Source organism: Citrus sinensis, chromosome 3 (assembly GCF_022201045.2).
Source record: "Citrus sinensis cultivar Valencia sweet orange chromosome 3, DVS_A1.0, whole genome shotgun sequence".
In the NCBI taxonomy this organism is placed as follows: domain Eukaryota; kingdom Viridiplantae; phylum Streptophyta; class Magnoliopsida; order Sapindales; family Rutaceae; genus Citrus; species Citrus sinensis.
In genome coordinates this window covers 29,160,974-29,181,720 of record NC_068558.1, presented here as the reverse complement: position 1 = coordinate 29,181,720, position 20,747 = coordinate 29,160,974, and the positions used below count along the sequence as shown (strand labels likewise).

The following is a 20,747-nucleotide window of genomic DNA, read 5'->3' as shown; positions in this document are numbered from 1 at the left end:
AACTTTTATCAACTATCATAAAATTAAAGGTAGCTTCATTTCAAGCATTTAATTTAAGTAATTTCACTGAAATATGCAATCCCAGAAAAGTTAATTGAGGAATGGGGATGCTTTATTCCTTACACTAACTGATTCCATTTGACTCTTCAAAAGTATTCGATAAGAAATACCATGAAATTTGTATAGCCTACAGATGTGGTAGTAGACAATTGCAATACTTTGGACAAAGCACACCCAATTGATAGTTGGATAGAATTTTAGGCACAACCTTGAAGTAAGCTTAACAAAATTAAACTAATAAATCATGGTTAGTGAATTGGTAGATAATAAGCATATCACCATGAAGTTCACTATTTTCTCACGGTATTTTTTACCTTTGAAAAATATAATTTTGCTTTAAAGATCAAACTCGCTTCTAGCAAAGATTTATAGCACATTGTCCAAGGATGAATAGCATCTGATCATGTTGTTGGTGCGTACGAGACTAACAAATTTACACTTGCATTATCACAATGAATAAAAACCGAAACTGGTAGGCATTTCAAGCTTAAGTAGTAACTTGACTTTGCAAGATAATCTACGAAATTAAGAATTAGAACAAATGCACAAACATAATCTACGATATTTTTTATAAGAAAAGTCATTTCACCAACAACTCGTGAGCCTAGCTTTGCATCCAAAACTTTACGGCAACACCTTGTAGTATAATTCATGTTGTAACATAACCGAAGGAATATCAGTAAAACTAGAAAGAAATTTCAGCCTTGTCAAGAAAATGCTTTAAAGTCAAACCATTTATAAACAATATGCTTTTCTATCCTTAGTCGACTATGAGGATTTTGTGTCCGAAGACACGATTAAAATCAGCCATGGCCAACACTTGGCCTTAACCAATTTGTGTTATTTCCTTTTCATACTTCTAACAATTTTCAACAGTTATTGGAAATTATGCAATGTGAACTAGAGCCATCCTTTCAAGAGAACAAATATAGCTAATATCTAATATTTTCCTATGCGAAAGTAGTAGTTGAGAAAATATATATATATATAGCTCTTCAAATAGTTTCATGCTTATATTAAATAAATTGAAATAGAACTTGGATTTTAGTCCTTGGCTTATGGCGTAGTTCTCTTGAGCAAACAAATTCACATGTTTAACCGCAATATGCAATCGCTATATTGCCTAACACAAGTTCCAGACATTCAGTTACTATATTATTAAAGACAATATAATCTCATGCATTTAGGATTTGGATTAGTAGCCTAAATCAATTCTCTAAAATTGCCATCTTTCAGATATCATGTTGAGCCTTTTGTTAATACAGCTCTGATGCAAAAACAAGATTGATAAAAATTGCAGAGCTAGAGTTTACCCATTTTTATCAAAAGAAGGAAAATAAATTGACCAACCAATATTATTGTTGATGCGAGATTCTGGTTACCCTCTCTACCACGACCAAGATCTCCGCTCAATCAACTCGACCACGATAAGGATCTCTCCTAGTATGGCTTCTTCTCCAAAAATTCCTGCGTACATAGAAACAAGTTAGAGCACGCCGGTTGTTTTCCCGGCGTAAACCCTCCGACGCTCAAGTCAGAAATGAAGGTTTTGTGTTTCTGTGAACGTTAGCCACTAATCTTATGACTTATTTTTGGTATCGATTACTCAATGCTCTCTTTATCTCTGTTTCAATGTCGAAAATTCTAACCCTTTTACCTTCGTTGGCTACCTTTTTATAGGCTTCTCCTGAATTCAGACCTTCCCTCCATTCACGCCCGTTATCCTCCCACCTCTCGAAAGTGGATGCTCCGTTTCTGTAATCGTGGGTGGTTGCATGGCCTTCGTGCCTTGATTCTCAGGTTGGAGAGCACGTCTCGCCAACTGTCGTTGACCGGGTCTCCTTACCTCAACCCTTAGCAGGAATGGCTTTATGCTTTTAACAGGAGACCGACCTCGCGGATGGCGTATTCGTGGACGAGCAGAATATTTCTGCTCCTGTTCCCCTACTACCAGACTCTTACAAGATATACCTGTTCGCAGAACCCTGCTACCAGATGTCTGCTCAGCACGGCTGGTCTCGTCGAAGTATATCCCCCAAACACCGGTCCCCCAGTTTCTGGTGTTGGGTAACATAGTGAGCCGACAATAGAAACTCGACAATTCTTGCTCGGACGGGATAAGAAAAGGCTGCCAAGAGTCGTGTCGCATTTAATTACGGACGAGGTGATGTGGCAGAAATCTACCCCTCTATTTGAATTTCAAACCGACAATTACGAAACTCTTGGGATTTGTGCTATTAAATACTGGTAGCCCAAGAGTTTGTTCCTCATTAGGAAAACCCAAAACTCCCAAAAGAGAAACTCATCATTTACTCCGTTTCTGTCTCTCCGGCGAATGAGTCCTTCCTCTCCCTCAGCGTAAAAGCTTCATTCCTTGTCTTTCTCCGACTAAGTCACAACTTCAGGTATTATTTCTTTTTTCCTCGGTCGTGGATAGTCGTAGACAATTTCTTTTACGTTTTGCTTGGGTAGTGTTTGGTGATGCAGTTCTGGTTATAGTTTAGGGAATGTCAAAAGGTAAGGAGAAGGTCATTGAGATTGATGATGACGAGTTAGACTTCTTTCCTAGTCTGCTCGCTGATTCTGCTTTTGACCCCGGGATCCCCCTAGAACCCCTTAGACCTAGTGTTGCGACTAGTGCTAGGAGGATGTCCCCCAAATAACCTCCTCAACCGATAATAGCGACAACGAGGGTTCTTCTGGTTCGGAAGACACTTTGAGTGAAGATCAGGAAGATGATTTTGGTGAGATGTCCTCACCAGGAACATCGCGACCAGATAGGAGGAGCACAGTAGGAGGTAGAGCTCTATCACAACATTACGCTATTGATTTTATGACGTGCACGACCACAATAGATGAGCTAGTTAATCTCCAGGCTAGATACGGCATTCCTGATGATATTCCCCTTAGGATTCTAGGAAAAAATGATACTCCTAGCCGACCTCCTAGGGGGTATGTTACTCTGTTTCTAGATAGTTTTAAACTTGGGCTGAGGTGCCCCATACAGCCCTACATTGCCCGAATACTCAATGGGTTGAATTTAGCTCCTGGTCAACTGAACCCCAATGGGTGGCGGGTACTTTCTAGTCTATTCATATTGTGGGACAGATGTTGCCAAAGCGAGCCAACAGTTAACGAGGTGAAGCACCTGTACCAGCTAAAGAGAAGCCCCAAAGATGCCGGCTGGTATTACTTCCAATCTAGTACCAAAACCAGGAAACCCATAACTGATCTTCCAACTGGTGGTGGTGGGACTTGGAAGAAAAAATTCTTTTTTGCTGGGGGTCCCTGGGGTCAAGTTGCACAGATTGATGAGAAGGATTGCCGCGTCCCACCCCATTTCATGGTCCCAGGTTGCCTGCTCGCTTCAGATGTCTTGTCTCCATAGTCGTTCTCATTTTGCTGATTTGTCTGTAATCCAATATCTGCTCAAATTTCAGGTTCTTGGGGTGTGCACTATTCACTTAAACCTGGGCCCCTCATGCGGGTCGAGGCTGTATTGGCCAATTCCTGTTCGCACCGAGAGTTGCACTTACAACTTGCTCGAATCGCGTTTGGTGTCCACTGACTTTGGGATGGAGGACGCTGTAATCGGGGCTCTGAATCAGAAACGTTCTCGACCTCATACTGCTAAGTAGGACCAGAATAAGAACACTCCCACTGCGAAGCGGGTGAACATTGTGCAACAGGTTCCTCCCTTGAAGACTCTACCACCTTCTCCTGCTAAAGTTGGAGAAACTAGCGGAGCAGCCACTGATCCCGTTTCCTCTTCTCCTCCAATCGGGCCGAGATCTTGTTTATCTGACAATCGAACAGAACATTTGGCCCCCTATATCAATGAGTTTTCTAAACTCGTGAGCAAGAAGGACCTGGAGGACTTTGACGGCAGCACCCTGGGTGAGCTGGTGGGGGCCATGCAGTATAGCGCTTTCCATCTCGGCTTCATGGCCACTTACTATAAGGCCAAGGTTAGTCGTTATGACCGGAAGATAAAGGAGAACATTCAATCGGCGATGACCAAAGCTGATGCTGCCGAGAAGAAAGCAGGAGACTTGAATCTCGAGAATTTGAAGTTGATAGAGCGAGAATCTCTTGCTCAAGCAAAGGCCATTACTCTCGAGGAAGAGCTGACTAAGTTCAAGGAGGATCTGCAAAGGCAGAAGGTTATGTACGAGGCTCAGCTCGAATCTCTTCGTGATTCCCACCAAGTTTAGGTCGAGAACTTGGAGAAGGAAGCTGACAACCAATACGACTAGAGACTTCGGCATTCCTATCGTTGCATCATGGCCGTCCTTGGGAAGCAGTACCCTGATCTGAAGATGGATGACGTTGCTGCTGGTGTTGCTTAACACATGGACGAGGAGGCAGCAAAAGAGGATGTTGAAGAGGTGGAGCCAATTGCGGTTGAGGAGGAAAACTCTCCTCCTCGTGCCATCCCTGCTGATGTTGCTGAGGCGAGTACCCCCCCGGATGCAACTAGTGATACCCCCTGCACCTGAGGTGGACCAGCCAACCGAGGCAGCTCGGCTTACTGACCCACCGTCCTCTTGAATGTATCTTGTGTTCTAGTGAACATTGTATGTGAAGGTTATCAGCCTTGCAAGTTATTGATAAGATTAATAAAAATATTTTTAATTGCTTTCTTGTGTTGTAGTTGCAAGTTATTTTTCATTTGAGAGTTTGCTCACCTTCGCTTGGTCGAGCAGATCCTGGCATGCTTGGCTTCTGGCCTCGCCATAAGACAGGCTTTGAGACTTAATCTTTGCATGCCTTAGAAACTTTTTCAATGCTTGGGCTTCTGTTCGCCTTCGCTTGGTTGAGCAGATCTTGACACGCTTGGCTTCTGGTCTCGCCATAAGCAGACTTTGAGACTTGGTGAGCCTTTGCATGCCTTCGAAATGTTTATAACGCTTGGGCGTCTGCTCGCCTTCACTTGGTCGAGCAAATCCTGGCACGCTTGGCTTCTGGTCTCGCCATAAGACAGGCTTTGAGACTTAGCCTTTGCATGCCTTAGAAACTTTTTCAATGCTTGGGATTCTGCTCGCCTTCGCTTGGTCGAGCAGATCCTGGCATGCTTGGCTTCTAGTCTCGCCATAAGACAGGCTTTGAGACTTGGTGAGCCTTTGTATGCCTTAAAAACTTTTTCAATGCTTGGGATTCTGCTTGCCTTCGCTTGGTGGAGTAGATCATGGCACGCTTGGCTTCTGGTCTCGCCATAAGACAGGCTTTGAGACTTGGTGAGCTTTTGCATGCCTTAGAAACTTTTTTAATGCTTGGGATTCTGCTCGCCTTCACTTGGTCGAGCAGATCCTGGCACGCTTGGCTTCTGGTCTCGCCATAAACAGGCTTTAAGACTTGGTGAGCCTTTGCATGCCTTAGAAACTTTTTCAATGCTTGGGATTCTACTCGCCTTCACTTGGTCGAGCAGATCCTGGCACACTTGGCTTCTGGTCTCGCCATAAACATGCTTTGAGACTTGGTGAGCCTTTGCATGCCTTAGAAACTTTTTCAATGCTTGGGATTCTGCTCACCTTTGCTTGGTCGAGCAGATCCTGGCACGCTTGGCTTATGGTCTCCCCATAAACAGGCTTTGAGACTTGGTGAGCTTTTGCATGCATTAGAAACTTTTTCGTACTGTTACAAGTGAATGAAATTCCTCGATGTTTCATTAATTGCTGAATTCAACTTACATAAAAATGCATAACAACGAGAACAAATTGAAATAATTTTAAAATATGATCAAATCTTACTGGAAATATTTCCTGAGGTGCGCTGCGTTCTGTGGGTGTTTCACCTCGTGGCCATCCGTACGAACAAGCTTGTAAGCTCCGGGTCCAACTATCTGCTTGACCCTATATGGGCCTTCCCAATTCGGTCCAAGCACTCCTTGAGTCAAGTCTTTCGTGGTCTGATTCAATCTCCTTAACACCCAATCTCCGACCTTGAACTGCCGTACATTCACCTTCTGGTTGTAATACCGAGCAACCCTCTATTGGTAGACGGCTGATCGCTTCGATGCTTGCTCCCTCTTCTCAGTTAGTAAATCCAGATTTAGGCACATCTGCTCGTTGTTTTCTTGCTCATCAAAATGATCTGTCCGATGCGTGGTCGTCCCTATCTCGACTGGTACAACCGCTTCATGTCCGAAGGCCAAGGCAAACAGAGTTTCCCCAGTTGCTGTTTTGTGAGTTGTCATGTATGCCCATAATACACTTGATAGTTCATCAACCCATGCACTCTTTTTTGCTCCAAGCCTGGTTTTCAAAAGCCTCTTGATCGTCTTGTTGGTTGCTTCTACTTGTTCGTTAGACTGAGGGTGAGCAGGCGAGCAATACTTCAATTTTATCCCGAGGTTCTGGCAGAAGTCCCTGAAGTTCTGGTTATCAAACTGCCTGCCATTATCTGTGATAAAAGCATAAGGGATCCCATACCGACAAACCAGGTTTCTCCATACGAAGTCAGTTGTCTTTTTCTCTGTGATCCTGCTGAGGGCTTCTACCTCTATCCACTTCGTGAAATAGTCTATTGCTACTATTGCATGTGTTGCTGCTCCTTGTCCTTTTGGCGATGGCCCAATCAAATCAATTCCCCATTGAGCAAATGGCCATGGGGAGGCCATAGAAGTGAGCTTCTCTGGTGGTTGGGTAGAGAAGTTTGCAAAACTCTGGCAACTTGCGCAGCTCCTGGTCTTCTCCTGCACATCCTGGTGCATTGTCGGCCAGAAGTATCCTTACCTTAGAACCTTGTGGGCAAGGGATCTCGCACCAGAATGATTCCCGCAAACTCCTTCATGTACTTCTCCCAGCACGTAATCTGCGTCGTTCTCGTCTAAACACCAAACGAACGATAAGGTATATCCCCTCTGATATAATACCCCATCAATCATTGTGTACCTTGACACTTGGGCTCTGGTCTTCCGAGCTTATAACTTATCTGGTGGTAGTATTTGTTGTGCAAATTTTAATGTACTCGCAAGCGCACGAATCTATTGTAGTATAGATCTATGGTGACGAGTGTCGATCCCACGAGGAGGTGGATTTTAATTGTGTAGAATTAATTTTGTAAATGGGTTGTTGGATTTATGGTGGAAATGATTTGGTATATGCTAAAACTTAAATTAAAATGGCGAGAATAAATTCTAAAATTGGAATTGCAATGGCGAGAATAAATTGAAGAGAATTCTATTGAAATGACGTACTTGGGTATCTGGATCCGTATCAACATGCATCATGGGCTAAATATTCCTTATTAATACCAATTAAATCATGAGGGGGGAATCCACACCGCATGAACCACGCTCTAATCAATATGGTGCTAAGGGCTTATCGTGCCAAATAATAATAACCTTGTACTAGAGGGCCGGTGTAACCAAGGCGGTACTAGACAAGATTAGTATTATTTGTCGACGAGAAGTCAAAACATCCACAAAAACTAGAGGGGATGAGAAAATAAATTTACCAAATAAAGCCCATGACACATGTTGAGACTTCACCTTCAACCCAAGCTTGAAAGAAAATTAGCCACTCATAATTGAACTAGGGGCAAAATGGGAATTTATTAAAATACGAAGAAAATACAAGATGGAGAAGGAATTACAGAAAATGGATCCCAAAAATGGATTCAGAGATATCAAATTAGGGGGGGGAGGCCCCCTTTTTATAGATACATGGAGTAAATCATGGCCATCGGATTAAAAACAGTTTGGACGCTCAGGATTGCGCCACGTCATCAGTCAACAGTCCACGGTTTGACCACGCGGATGAACAGTAACACGGTTTGACCCGGATGAACAGTAACGCGGTTTGGTTGAAAATAATCCTGTGTGATGCATGCACCGTACGCGAGATTTTTCGTCCACTGATATGCTGCCACGTCACCATCAACAGTACATAAGAATTTTAGTCCAACAGGATCGTGACACCTCATCAGTCAATGCCACATCATCGGTCAATGCCACGTCATCATCCGTCTATGTGAACAGTGTCGTGAACAGTAACGTATACAGTACCGTACACGTGAATAGTACCGTACATGTGAATAGTGCCATTTTTCCTTTTATGCTCCTCCTAAGGTTTTCGACCGTCCTGAGTTCAAAAGTGATGTCCGTTTTGCCGTCTGATCTCTCCTTTATTGTGAAATGACTATAATGCCCCTAAAATACATAAAATACTTAATTAAAATAAAACACATGTAATTAAATCACAAGAAGGTTAAATATATAAAAGTAAGGGTTGTTAGTAAGACTTAAAATGTAAAATGACGGTTTTCTCCTTTATAAATATGCATTTTCTAACACTCAACACACCCCCCAACCAGCTTATTGCTAGTCCCTAGCAAATAAAGCGAAAACAAAATTCAAATTCAAAATAATTTTTTTTTGTTTTAATAGAAACACTCGTATTTATTCCATCAGATTAATGATAGCAATCAAATAAAAGTATAAGCATTATCTCCAGTCTAAAGCAACATCACACCCACATCAACCATCCACATGAATTAGCCCAGTAGACTTTGTTTTAGCTACTCTCAAGAATGACATGTCAAACCCCAAAATCTCACTGGAAGTAGTGACACTCTCACAAATAAATTAATCCCAATAAAAATAGTCACTCCAATGAATGGTAATTGAGAGAGAAAATAATAAAGAAGTGATATCACATGCTCTCACCAAGATGAAATAAATATGCCCTTAGCTTAGAAATAATACGATCTCAAGTCAAATAAAATGTTAGTCAACCCACTTTATTTATCTTTTTTTTTTTTTTAATTATGCATCACTACATCTTTTTAGCCCATATAACTAGCTTCTACTTTAAACTATAGTTCCCTAAAATCAAGAAGGACTTTTATTAGGACGAAACGTAGGCTAGGGACATGGCTAACAAAGAAGGAAAATAAGGAAAACAAAGTGTATGTTTGAGAAAAATACAGAGAATTTTTTTTTTTTTTTTTGGAAGTTGCAAGGTGGATTTCACCTATTTTTATTCTTTTGAAACAACAACTTTTGTTTTTGTTTTTGTTTTTTTTTTATTTTTTTATTTTTTGCTTTTATTTGGCATAACTTCACTGAACAAAATAATTATTTACATTTTCTCAAACATACATAGGTGATGGAACTTATAAGATATCAGGTAATACTCCAAATCGGAGTGGGTCAAGATGATAAGTTGACAAAGAAAATGTTTTTTTTTTTTAAAGGCTCAAAAGGGTTAACTATGGATATTAAATAAAAGGGATGGCTTGAAAGGCTCAAACGGATCAAAGATGGCCTCTCCATCGTCTTTTAGGGCTCTAAATAATTTTCCATATCTACTAGTTAGATGGGCCTCCAAATGTAGCAACACACTCTTTTTTCTTTTTCTTTTTTCTCTTTTTTTTTTATTTTACAATTTTTTTTTTAAGGGTTAACTCAAAAGTAATTTAGAGATCGTGTATAAAATAATAAACTGCTAAGCTGTATAAAGAGTGGGCAAAAGGGTTATTCTCCAAGAAAAATAATAGGCTCAAAAACTCACTTGGTACTTATTATGACATGTTCATTCCTTCAAGCAACTCACATTTGTCTCCGACATCAACATGTAAAGTAGCAAACATAGCGTAACATCACTTAAGACCAAAGATAATACAAATACTAAAATTTGAAATTAATCATGTCATCCAATGTTAAAACAAATCACACAATTTTTTTTTTTTTTAAACATCATTCTACCCCCCCAACCTATTCTAAACATGAAAGGAAAATATGCATGCAGAAATGTGAAAATGATGCATAAAAACTAATTAGAAAAGTTACACGTAAAATGATAGAAAACGAAAATGATTTTTTTTTTTTAAAAGAAGATGCGCTTCTAGAGGAACTACACTCCATATTCAGCCATCTTTGACTCAAAAGTTGGAAAATGTATATTTATAGAGGAGAAATTAAAGAAGAAAAATAAACATAAACACATAATAAAGAAAAAGAAAATGTCTGAAATTTTTTTTTTGAATTTTTTTTTTAAACAATGAAGATGCGTTTCTAGAGTAACTACACTCCATATTCAGCCATCTTCAACACAAAAAGTTAGCAACAGTTAGTTTCTACAACAAAAAATTAGTAAAAACTTAACCAAAATTCCACAATTGTCGACTATTCCCTCCCCCCAACCAGAACGAAACATTGTCCTCAATGTTTGAAATGAAAGAAGTAGAGTTTAGAAGACATCACCTGGGTGGTGCAACACAGAAGAAAATATTTACAGGCGGAGAGTTAAATCTAATTTGTACTTCTTACTGCGGCTACTGTTACCATCATTATTTGGACGCTCCAACACAAAGGTCCAGGGGTCTGGCTCCGGTCGATAAGCTTGTAACATATCAAGTAGCTCATTAGCAGTGTGAGCACAAATAAAGAGTTTTTTTCGCATTAGAGGGAATGAAATAGTTTTTTATTGCATGGTTAAGAAATGCGATAAAGCCATCATAAAAGTTATTGACATTTAACAAACCGATGGGTTTCTGGTGGATGTGCAGATGGGCCCAAGATGCTAGCGTGATAAGTGCCTCTAGTGTTGCAAGATCTCCTGGAAGGAAAATAAAAGCATCAGCATGATTAAGCATTTCAGTTATTCTTTCTTGCATACCTGAGACGACTAACTCTTCTCCAGTTGATGAGTCAGACGAACTGCCCAATGGTTTTAGGACTCTTGGGATGATGCCTAACACTTGACTTCCTCTGATAAAAGCTGCTTCGGAGACCATTTTTGATAACCCTCGGTTACCTCCTCCATACACCAAATGTAAATTTCTCGCTGCTATGCTTCGACCAAGATCTATGGCTGCCTCAACGAACTCTTTATGTTTGCCATAGGTAAATCCAGAAAGCACACAAATGTTCTTGAATTGTCTATTGGGAGTAGCTGCCATTGGAATATTTCTCAAAAACAATTTGTGAGTGTTTGACAAAAGAAATCACATTTAAGAGTCTTGGTGATAGTGGGTCACAGCTGTGAATGAGGTAACATGTTAGTGTCAAATAACGCATGAAGCACATGGCTCGCGAGTCAAAAAGAAAACAGTAAAAAGGAAAAAGCAAACAGTAATAAAATTATTAAAGACAATAATGCAAACAATAAAACAACAGTGAAATGAAATAAAATAACAGTAAAGTAAAAGGATATTTACACGTAGTTGCGACTGTGGCTCACATCTTCCTCTGGTTTTACGTCCAGAAACGGCTTGAACGCCCTCTATAGGTCGAGGATAGGCTTCCCATCCAGTTTTCTTATAAACAGGCAAACAGGGTCGTTTATAGTCAGATTCCCGAGACTATATCGTGCATGCTCTTTCTGGAATAATGGCCATAACTGGAGAATCGCTCCTTGCACATATCCACTGGGATGCGTTTCAAGAGACAAAAGGATATCATCCAATGACTCCTTATTCAAGCCATCCCTAATGAATTGAATCTTATCTTCCCTGTTATCAGACACCATTCCTAAAGAACATGGGTTTTTATTGCAACTCATTCTGGCACACTTATGACAAGCAACAGAAATTCTTCGAGCTCGTCGTTTTCTTGCATAATTTCCTTTACCACAACCAGGCATGTATGCAATAAATTTAGGAGGTAACTCACCTGCTAATCGTACTTTAGCCTCGATTAACCAACGGATGTCTGCAGGTATGTTATTCCTCATGAGCAATCGCATGCGTTCAGATCGGGCTTTATAGATCGTAAGGAGGGCATTCTGAGGGAGTGAAGGGAATCGCTTGTGAAGCTTCGCTAGAATCTCGTTTCTGTCCATACTTTCGCCTCAGAATATCAGTTATTATGGGAAACTGAAGTAACCGACTTGATTGTCACGGAGTACCGTTATCCGCCACTTCACCGGGGTAACAAACTAAAGCACACAAACAGAAAAACAAATTAAAACACACAAAGAAAATCAAAATCGTCCTCGTATTGAATTTACCTCAAGCTCCAACTGGATGTCGTAAACACTTCTCTCAATATCTCTGAGTTGGCTTTCTAAACCCTCAACATAGGCTACTAACTCTGGTGGTTGTAGAGCCCAAATGCGATGTGTTTTACAAAATTGAATCTGCCTTTTGAGATGAGTTTTGACACGTTGAAGTGGTTTAAGAATGTTCAGGAGGAACGGTCTAAGCATGAGACTCATGATTAAAAATGATAAGAGAAAACTTAATGGTAAAATAAACACACTTATGCAAAAACAATTTCAATTAGCAAAAGAATAATATAAAGAAAGAAAACAAAATCAAATCAACGAAAAGAAAGAAAAAAAAAATCAATTCAAATCTGGTGGGTCACTCAAATTTATTTCGGTGTCTTCTCCACGTGGTTGGTATTCTAGATATGGCTTTAATCTTTGACCATTAACTTTAAACGTGACACCGTTCTTTGGGTCCTTAATTTCAATTGCCCCATGTGGAAAAACAGTATGAACAATAAATGGGCCAGACCATCGAGAGCGTAACTTACCTGGGAATAGGTGCAAGCGAGAATTGAATAAAAGCACTTTCTGACCTGGAGTGAAAGATTTTCTCATAATTTGCTTATCATGGAAGACTTTCATTCGTTGCTTGTAAATCTTGGCATTTTCGTACGCGTCATTGCGAATTTCTTCAAGTTCTGCCAGCTGTAATCTTCTTTCTGAGCTGGCTTGCTGCATGTCAAAATTGAATTTCTTGATGGCCCAATATGCACGATGCTCGAGTTCCACAGGTAGGTGGCAAGCTTTTCCATACACTAGCCTGTAGGGTGACATCCCAATCGGGGTCTTGAAAGCCGTTCTATATGCCCATAATGCATCATCAAGTCTTAATGACCAATCTTTCCTGTCTGGCCTCACCGTCTTTTCTAATATGTGCTTTATTTCTCGATTGGATATCTCAACTTGGCCACTGGTTTGCGGATGATACGGGGTTGCCACTTTGTGTGTGATTGAATACTTTGTCAAAAGTGCTTTGAATGCTTTGTTACAAAAGTGGGCACCACCATCACTGATTATTGCTCGAGGGAATCCAAAGCGTGAGACAATGTTGTTTTTCAAAAATCCTATCACCACCTTGTGATCATTGGTTCTACATGGAATTGCTTCTACCCATTTTGAGACGTAGTCAACACCAACCAATATGTATTGATGGCCAAAAGAAGGGGAAAAGGGTCCCATGAAGTCGATACCCCATACGTCAAAAATCTCAACCACTAAAATTGGATTTAGTGGCATCATGTTCCTTTGTGTAATGCTCCCCATTCGTTGACACCTATCACATGAAGAACAAAAAGTGTAAGCGTCTCGAAATAGTGTTGGCCAATAGAAACCACATTGTAAAACTTTAGTCGCTGTTTTCTTAGCACTGAAATGGCCTCCACAAGCTTGTTCATGGCAGAATGAAAGGATATTCTGAATTTCATTTTCTGGGACACATCGTCTAACAATTTGGTCTGCACAATACTTGAACAAATACGGGTCATCCCAAAAGAAATTCTTTATTTCCGCAAAGAATTTGATCTTGTCTTGCTTGGTCCAATGCTCTGGAAGTTTACCTGTAACAAGATAATTAACTATATCAGCATACCAAGGTAATACTTCCACACTCATTAATTGTTCATCTGGAAATGACTCATTTAATATTAATGGCTCTGTAATTGTGTCAAAGTGAAGACGAGAGAGATGGTCCGCCACAACATTTTCTGACCCTTTCTTATCTTTGAATTCCAAGTCAAATTCCTGCAAAAGTAACACCCAACGAATTAGTCTAGCTTTTGCATCTTTCTTTGTGAGAAGATATTTAAGAGCAGCATGATCTGTGAACACAATTATTTTACAACCAATGAGATAAGATCGAAATTTTTCCAATGCAAACACTACTGCTAGCATTTCTTTTTCAGTAGTTGAATAGTTCAACTGTGCATCATTCAATGTCATACTAGCATAGTAAATAACATGAGGAATTCGATCAACTCTTTGTCCTAAAACTGCTCCTACTGCATAATCAGATGCATCACACATGAGCTCAAATGGTAAGCTCCAGTTTGGGGCCTGAATGATGGGTGATGATGTCAACAATTGTTTTAATTTTTCAAACGCCATGAGACATGAATCATTAAAGATAAAAGGTACATCCTTAGCAAGTAAATTGCATAAGGGTCTAGAAACTTTGCTAAAATCTTTAATGAAACGTCTATAGAAACCAGCATGCCCAAGGAAAGATCTTACTTCTCTGACTGTTTTGGGTGAAGGAAGATTAGAAATGAGATCCACCTTGGCTTTGTCCACCTCAATACCTTTGCTCGAAATGATGTGACCGAGGACAATACCTTGTTTTACCATAAAATGGCACTTCTCCCAATTTAAGACCAAATTCTTCTCGATACATCTCTGCAGAACTAGCGTTAGATGATGTAAACATTGATCAAACGAGTCACCAAAGACAGAAAAGTCATCCATAAAGACTTCAAGGAATCGTTCAACCATATCAGAAAAAATGCTCAACATGCATCGTTGAAATGTAGCAGGTGCATTACATAATCCAAATGGCATTCTCCTATATGCAAATGTGCCAAAAGGGCAAGTGAAAGTAGTTTTCTCTTGATCTTTTGGTGCTATGGGAATCTGATTATATCCTGAGTAACCATCTAGAAAGCAATAAAATTCGTGGCCTGCTAATCTATCAAGCATTTGATCGATAAATGGTAAAGGAAAATGGTCTTTACGTGTGACAGAATTCAATTTTCTATAATCAATGCATACACGCCATCCTGTAGTCACTCTAGTGGGTATCAATTCATTATCAGCATTGGTAACTACTGTGACTCCTGACTTTTTAGGGACAACTTGTACAGGACTGACCCATGAACTATCAGAAATTGGGTAAATGATACCTGCATCTAATAGCTTAAGGACCTCAGTTCTAACAACTTCTTTCATGTTAGGATTTAACCGACGTTGCATCTCCCTAGTAGTTTTAGCATTTTCATCAAGGTGAATGTAATGCATGCAATCTACTGGGTTTATACCTTTAATATCTGCTATGGTCCATCCTAATGCTTCTTTGTGCTCTTTTAAAACATCCAACAACTTACCTTTTTGTTCGTCATTTAGGGATGATGAGATGATTACCGGCAGAGTACTTTCTTCTCCCAAAAACGCATATTCCAAAGTGTTGGGCAATGGTTTGAGCTCGAGTTTCGGTGGTGATTCTGATGATGGAATGAGTTGCTTCTCTGATGGTGCTAGTTGCTCAACTCTTGACTTCCATTTATTAGTGTCCATAGATGGTGCTGAGTCAAGCAGGGCGTTGACCTCATCAACTGATCTGTCAATATCAAAATCAAAACCAAAGTGAGTTAAACATGTTTGTAAGGGATCATCACTAAGGTTTGAAAGAAAAGTGTCATCAACTAATGCTTCAATTAAATCCACATCAACAATTCCATCATCTGCACTGTGAGGTTGTTTGGCAATGTTGAAGATGTTCAGCTCCATAGTCATGTTGCCGAAGGACAACTGCATATTTCCAGTTCTACATTGAATGTGAGCATCCGCAGTTGCCAAGAAAGGTCGGCCTAGAATAATGGGGATGTGCTTCCTTGAATCCTGTATTGGTTGAGTGTCAATTACAATGAAGTCAACAGGAAAATAAAATTTGTCTACCTGGATAAGCACGTCCTCCACAATACCACGAGGTATTTTTGTGGACCGATCTGCAAGTTGTAACACCACTGGAGTTGGGTGTAATTCTCCCAGTCCAAGTTTCACAAACACTGAATAAGGTAACAGATTTACACTAGCTCCTAAATCCAACAAAGCATTCTCTATTGTGTGGTTCCCTATACTACATGAGATAGTGGGGGAGCCTGGGTCTTTGCATTTTAAAGGAATTTTATGTTGGAGTATAGAACTAACGTTTTCTGTTAAAAATGCCTTCTTTTGGACATGCATATTTCTCTTTTTAGTACAAAGGTCTTTAAGAAACTTGGCATAAGATGGAACTTGTTTAATAGCATCAAGCAAAGGGATGTTAACACTTACCTGTTTGAAGATTTCAAGAATCTCACCTGTGGATTTTCCCTTCTTTCCTTTCGCTAACCTCTGAGGAAATGGAGCTTTCGGAACATATTCTCGTGGGTTGGTTTCTTCTTTTTCCTCCGGTGATGAGTCCTCAACATTCACAGGTACAATTTGATTTTCTTTTGTCACTGGCATCTCCACCTTGTTGTCGACTTCTTTTCCTTTTCGCAAGGTCATTACTGCTTTGACCTCTCCATGCTGTTGTGGTGAACTGGTACTTGCTTCATGTACTCCTTTAGGATTAGGCACTGGTTGACTTGGAAACTTACCTTTCTCAACGGTCATTGCCAAGGTTTGAACTGAAGAAGCAAGTTGTCCCACCATCTTCTCGAGGCTTGAAACCGATTGAGCTTGTGAGTTGAAGCCTGCTCTCAACTCATTTCGTAGTCCATCAATGGTGCGGTTCTGTTGCTCAATCGTAGAGTGAGTAAGATTCTTGAGATTTTGGAATGAATCCTCCCATGGTCTGGGTTGAGAGTAGTTCTGGTTCTGATTGTATGGTCTAAATGGTGGCTGAGAGGCTTGAGGATTTTGTGGAATTGGTTGCATTGGTGGAGCTGGAGCTGCTGGTCCATTCTGTTGAAATCCTTGAGACCATGAAAAATTGGGGTGGTCTCTCCATCCAGGGTTATATGTGTTGGAGTATGGGTTGTAATTCGATGGTTTTCTCATTACACCTATGGCATTGGCTTGATCTGAGTATGAGTCATGGTCATGTGGTTCTGTTGATTTAGCAGTCGATAACGATGCTATTTGTCGAGCAAGACCTTCAACCATCTCCTTGACTTCTTTGATTTCTAAATTTGATTCGCCAATTTGCACCTCATTCACTCCTTTAATTCTTCTAGTATTCCTGAGTGATCGACTCCGTTGTTGGGAATTATCTGCTTGTCGCTGGAAGAATTCCCAAATTTCTGATGCACTTTTTGACATTAGCTCTCCTCCACTTGTTGCCATTAGCCATTCTTGCACATTCGGCAATAATCCCTCCAAAAAGTATTGGCATTGGTGCCATTTCTCGTACCCATGATGTGGACACTTCAAGAGTAGCCCATTGAATCGCTCCCATGTTTCGAAAAATTGCTCGTCATCTTTCTGGGTAAACTCCGAGATTTCCCTGCGAATAGCATTGGTTTTATGCACTGGGAAATATTTATTTAAAAATTTAGTTACCATTTGTTCCCATGATGCAATGCTATTAGCAGGTAATGTATTAAGCCATGAACGAGCTCTATCTTTTAAAGAAAATGGGAATAATCTGAGTTTAACATCATCATCTGAAAAATTCTCATATTTAAATGTTTGACAAATTGCATGAAAATCATTCAAATGATTATATGGGTCCTCATTTTCTAGGCCATAAAATGTGGGGAGACAATTTAGCACACTAGGTTTTAATTCAAAGCTCCTAGCAGCTACATTAGGGTATCTTATGCATGATGTGCTCAAATTAGCTAAAGGACTGAAGTAGTCCTTAAATGGCCTCTCCTGTGGTGCTTGTAAATCCATTTTATTTTTAACGTGTTTGTGTGTGCGAAGTGTTTTTTCTAATTCAAGGTCTATAGGTTCAAGATTAGGTAATAATGACCTACGACCATGCATGCAAATAAATAAAATAAAAATAAAGATGCAAACAAAACAAAAAATAAAGATGGGAACAAAACAAATAAAAATAAAGAAGAGGGAGAAATTACGATACTAACCTTATTGCGCTATTACAACCTTTCTATAAAAATACACAAAAATAAATACGTGAAAGAAATTAACTAAAAATTAAATTAATAAGATAAACAAAAAAAAATTACAAAGAAAAATAAATGGAAAATTAAATTACAGAATTTTAAAGAAGAGAAAAAGAAAAGAAATACTAACCTTTAAATGTAGATTCACTTTTTTTTTTCTTTTTTTTTTAATTTTAAAAAAAATACAAGAAAAAAAATAAAAGAAATTATTCAAAAAAATTAATTCTATGAATTAAAATTACTTACCTCCCCGGCAACGGCGCCAAAAACTTGTTGTGCAAATTTTAATGTACTCGCAAGCGCACGAATCTATTGTAGTATAGATCTATGGTGACGAGTGTCGATCCCACGAGGAGGTGGATTTTAATTGTGTAGAATTAATTTTGTAAATGGGTTGTTGGATTTATGGTGGAAATGATTTGGTATATGCTAAAACTTAAATTAAAATGGCGAGAATAAATTCTAAAATTGGAATTGCAATGGCGAGAATAAATTGAAGAGAATTCTATTGAAATGACGTACTTGGGTATCTGGATCCGTATCAACATGCATCATGGGCTAAATATTCCTTATTAATACCAATTAAATCATGAGGGGGGAATCCACACCGCATGAACCACGCTCTAATCAATATGGTGCTAAGGGCTTATCGTGCCAAATAATAATAACCTTGTACTAGAGGGCCGGTGTAACCAAGGCGGTACTAGACAAGATTAGTATTATTTGTCGACGAGAAGTCAAAACATCCACAAAAACTAGAGGGGATGAGAAAATAAATTTACCAAATAAAGCCCATGACACATGTTGAGACTTCACCTTCAACCCAAGCTTGAAAGAAAATTAGCCACTCATAATTGAACTAGGGGCAAAATGGGAATTTATTAAAATACGAAGAAAATACAAGATGGAGAAGGAATTACAGAAAATGGATTCCAAAAATGGATTCAGAGATATCAAATTAGGGGGGGGAGGCCCCCTTTTTATAGATACATGGAGTAAATCATGGCCATCGGATTAAAAACAGTTTGGACGCTCAGGATTGCGCCACGTCATCAGTCAACAGTCCACGGTTTGACCACGCGGATGAACAGTAACACGGTTTGACCCGGATGAACAGTAACGCGGTTTGGTTGAAAATAATCCTGTGTGATGCATGCACCGTACGCGAGATTTTTCGTCCACTGATATGCTGCCACGTCACCATCAACAGTACATAAGAATTTTAGTCCAACAGGATCGTGACACCTCATCAGTCAATGCCACATCATCGGTCAATGCCACGTCATCATCCGTCTATGTGAACAGTGTCGTGAACAGTAACGTATACAGTACCGTACACGTGAATAGTACCGTACATGTGAATAGTGCCATTTTTCCTTTTATGCTCCTCCTAAGGTTTTCGACCGTCCTGAGTTCAAAAGTGATGTCCGTTTTGCCGTCTGATCTCTCCTTTATTGTGAAATGACTATAATGCCCCTAAAATACATAAAATACTTAATTAAAATAAAACACATGTAATTAAATCACAAGAAGGTTAAATATATAAAAGTAAGGGTTGTTAGTAAGACTTAAAATGTAAAATGACGGTTTTCTCCTTTATAAATATGCATTTTCTAACACTCAACAGTATTCCATTCTGGATGTATGAGATTATCGGGTCCATCCAAGAACACTTCTGTTCTAACTGCAGCACCTCCAGATTCTGCTCGATACTAGGGCTGGACTTCACCTCTAAAGGGACTGACTTCGGTAATTTTGGGTCTGCTACCGCTGCCATCCTGGCCAAAATGTCTGCTCGACTATTCTCCTCTCTTGGGATTTGTATCACCTTGACCGCTTCAAACTTCCCAATCATCTGTTTGACTTTCTTTAAGTACTGTTTCATTTTCCCATCTCTCGGCTGAAATCTTTCGCTGACATGATTTGCAACTAGTTGGGAATCAGTTCGGATCTTCACTCTATCTACTTTCACTGCCTTAGCCAATTCCGAACCTGCTATCAAGGCTTCGTATTCTGCCTGGTTATTCGTGGCTGTGAACTCCAGCTTTACAGCATAACAGATCTCCTCCCCTTCTGGGCCTTCCAAGACAATCCCTGCTCCTGACCCCTGCTCCCTTGATGACCCATCTACAGACACCTGCCATACTCGAGCTTCGTTGCTGTCTGTAGCAGTATCCAGTTGGTCCAAGCATACTTCGGGCTCTACGAATTCTGCTACGAGATCGGCCATTGCCTGAGCCTTTATTGCTACTCGGGGTTTGTAATCTATGTCGAACTTGCTCAACTCTATTGCCCACTTCACGAGCCGACCAGGAGCATCCAGCTTGTGCAGAGTTTGACACAATAGCTGGTTTATTATTACCGAGACGGGGAATGCTTGAAAGTACAGCCTCAGCTTCCGAGCAGTAACCACAAGGGCTAGTGCCCATTTCTCCAACGTTGGGTATCTGGTCTCAGTGTCGAGCAGGGCTTTGCTGGTGCAGTATATCGGATATTGAACTCCTTCTTCCTCTCTTACTAAAACAGAACTTGTGGCATGATCTGATACCGCCAAATATAAGAACAACATGTCCCCATCCCGCGGTGTGGACAACAGAGGTGATTGCTACAAGTATTACTTCAAATTCTGGAAAGCTTCTTCGCATTCGGGGGTCCACTCAATTTTCTTTCCTCTCTTTATCACTTGAAAGAATGGCTGGCAGTTATCTGTTGCCTTGGATATGAATTGGCTCAATGCCGCCAACCTCCCCGTAAGGATCTGCGTCTCCTTCAAGTTACGAGGAGACCTCATCTGCACGATCGCCTGGATCTTCTCGAGATTTGTCTCGATCCCCCTATGACTCACCATGAACCCGAGGAATTTGCC

At 40.0% G+C, this 20,747-nt stretch overlaps 1 non-coding gene across 1 annotated transcript; it reads left to right on the top strand.

Annotated features, from left to right (window-relative positions):
- The first annotated feature begins 17,160 nt into the window (after positions 1-17,160).
- LOC127901557 (small nucleolar RNA R71) lies at positions 17,161-17,264 on the top strand. The gene has a single exon (XR_008053798.1). It is a non-coding gene; the product is annotated as a small nucleolar RNA R71 (small nucleolar RNA).
- Positions 17,265-20,747: the final 3,483 nt, after the last annotated feature.